Consider the following 3,331-nt stretch of genomic DNA (forward strand, 5'->3'; position numbering starts at 1 on the left):
AAAATCAAAATCATGGCTAGATATAATATAATTGTTCTGATAATAGCTAAAAAAATTAAAGCGAAATATATAAAAATATATTTTTCAATTTCTAACAAAACTAAAAATTATATCTTTAATAAATGAACTACAATGAGATGCATGATTTTCAATATATTAAGAACAAGGCATCGCACAGGACCTTATCCATTTGTGAGGCTTAAACCATCAAAGCTGTATACAACACATTCGCATGCGGGCCTAAATCCTACGGGATCAGCTCCAACACATAATGCACGCAACACGGCACCAGCACCCCCGCCGCTCACCACGTGTACTCCTCTTATTGGTTTATCCTACGCCCAAATTGTACTACACCGTGGTCCACCGGGCCAACAGAAGGGGCCATAAAAGTCCAAACAGAGAGCGCCACGTGGACTCGATGTTTGACCTTAAACCACGTCGTAGGTGTGGTGTTGCGCAATTCCATCAGCGAAAGCTCCCCCGGCGTTTGTCCTCATACACCTTCTCCCCACGAAAATCACACCACCAATCTCGCTCTATTTTAGGATTTTTTTTTTCTCCTCCCTAAACAAAAAAAAAAAGCATATAAATATCTCTAAAATAATCTTCAAAAAATTTACAAAAATCTCTAACCTTGAGCTCTTTTATAAATAGGCATTTAAACTTTTAATTTTAATAATTAGACTCCTTAAACTTTATCAAGTAGTTGAATAGACTCATTTCTTCAATTAAAATTGTTGATTATATAATTATTTTTTTTGTATGCATTTCATATAGCTTTATAAAATTTTAAAACACAAAAAATAATTATTTTTTATGTTCTAACACTGAAAAGGCGATAAAATTTAAAGTTTAGTTCGATTATTTTTTTGATCGTCAAACTAAATTATCAAATTGAAAGAGAAAAAATTGATTTTTTTAATATTTTGAAATCTTATGAAATTCTATGAACGATGTCAGATCCAGGAGCCTGTTAAACTATTTAATGAAGTTTAGTGTAATTATCAAAATTAAAAATTTTAAACCTCAATTTGCAAAAGAACTAAAATTCAGAAGGTTTCTATACATTTTACTCAAAAAATAAAAGCTAAGACGCGCTCTCCATTGCATATTTCTCTAGGGTTGACCTCCCCGATTTGCAAATAGGATTGATCAATTATGATTAAAAAAAAAATTGAATGTCTTATTTTATAAGAATATGATGGTGTAAATATGTCAAATGAGATCATTTATAGTTAATTATGAGTTGATTCTGGTATTATTTTTAGAGCAGTTTATGTTAACTGTAGAAAGAAAGAAAATAGAGAATTGCATGACTATTAGAGGCCATTCATTTTATGATTTATAACGTTCCCAAATTTTATATTGTTTTTAATTAAGACAATCATATTGTTATTATGTAGCTCAAGTTAGAAGGTTATAAAAACTTAAAAAGAGTGTTAGCGGGGTGGAGGAAATGTTCTCGAATCCCAACTAATCTACATAATACTACAGTATCATGAGTAAGGAGTTTTTTAATTTTTATATGTAATAAAAATTATAAATAGTGGGTTAATGGAAACAGACAAATATTCAACAACCTCCCAGCACAACTAATATATATATATATATAGAGAGAGAGAGCGCGTTAGGCTGGTATATTATCAGTAGCACGGAGGCTTCCGTGCTACCAAATTATTTTCAATAATGCAGTTTCTAAATCGATGATCGGCTCCATTAGACTTGATCTACATTATTAAAAGTATTTGAAAACTAAATTTCATAATTTTTCAACATCATTTGACTAGAGATCAAAATGTCTCAAAATTAATAATTTTAATAGTCGATATGGTGCGTTTGTAAATTTAACGAAGAAACAAAAATCAAATTTGATGAAAAATTTATAAAAAATTCTTTTCACTATTTAAAGTAAGATCAATGCATCTGATCTTAAATTCAAATCGTTTATCATTATTTTTTATGAGATTTTTATTTTCAACCGTTCATTTTTAGACTACTCGTTTGATAGATAAATAATATCGAAAAATTACAAAATTTAGTTTTCAAATGCTTTCAAAAGTGTAGATCAAGTCAAACGAAGTCGATCGTCTATTTGAAAGCTGCATCATTGAAAACAACTTGGTAGCATAAAAAACCTCCGTACTATCGATAGTATACCACCCCTCTCTCTCTCTATATATATATAATATTGCATACTATAATTGGCGGAAAAATAGTTTCACTACTAGCTAGGCATGCATCAGAGGCTGCATTGATCCATGATAAAATAAAAATAATTAAAAAAAAAAAGGATAAATAAAATTGATAGTTTCTTTTGATCACGATTTGGGATGCGACGAGATCAGAAGAATCAGCTAGTAGGGTTTCGATACCATCTAATTTGCTTGTAGGTTCCCAAATAACATCAAGAGATGAAATGACCCAAATAAAAATCGACAGAAGAATTAAAAGAACATATGCCATGAAAAAGAAAAGGTAAAGATGCAAAATCTAGCTCCGAATGATATCAATTCCGAAGTTGAAAGAGTATCAAAGCCAAATGTAAGCGAATTACTGTTTTTCCATAATAAATGAGACATTTTCCAACTCAAGGGAGTCACCACGTTAAAATCATGCCCACTTTTATTCCTCCTAACCATGTAGCAGCACGAAATAGTATAAAGTGCATCAGTGAAAACTATAACGTGGGGTAGTGTGTTGTTCTCTTTCAAAAAGAAAAAGCAGGTTCATGCAACCTGATTGCATCTCAAATTCAATTAATCTGTCACGTCATTGTCACCATTCATTTCAAATGTGTTGTACAGTAAACCTATTAATAAATACAAGGTAGTTTTGATACCATGCACTTATAGAAAAGTAGTCACTATTTATATAACTTTTGTGCTTTTTTTCTTTTCCGTATGGTGACAAGACGATTTAAATATATAATAATTCATATAATTAGCAGCTGATAAAGATAGTATTTTACCGTACTCCCAATTCTATATCGTCTTCAAATTTTCTATGCCACCACATTAATTAACAAGTTATTTGTATATTAATACGAGTCCGATGATTGCGATAACTATCAAGTTGTTTTCGATAATACTTTTAAATCGACGATCGACTCTCTTATATTTGATCTACATTATTAAAATTATTTAAAAATTAAATTTTATAAACTTTTGATATTATTTATGTATCAAAAAAATAGTCTAAAATTAAACGACTAAAAATAAAAATTTTCTAAAAAATTATGATAAAAGAGTTCATTTAAGACCAGAGTTAGTGATTTTACTAAAAATAGTAAAAAAAATTCTAAAAAAATTCATCAAATTTGGATTATTTT

The sequence above is a fragment of the Ananas comosus genome, linkage group 8, assembly GCF_001540865.1.
Source record: "Ananas comosus cultivar F153 linkage group 8, ASM154086v1, whole genome shotgun sequence".
NCBI classification, from domain to species: Eukaryota; Viridiplantae; Streptophyta; class Magnoliopsida; order Poales; family Bromeliaceae; genus Ananas; species Ananas comosus.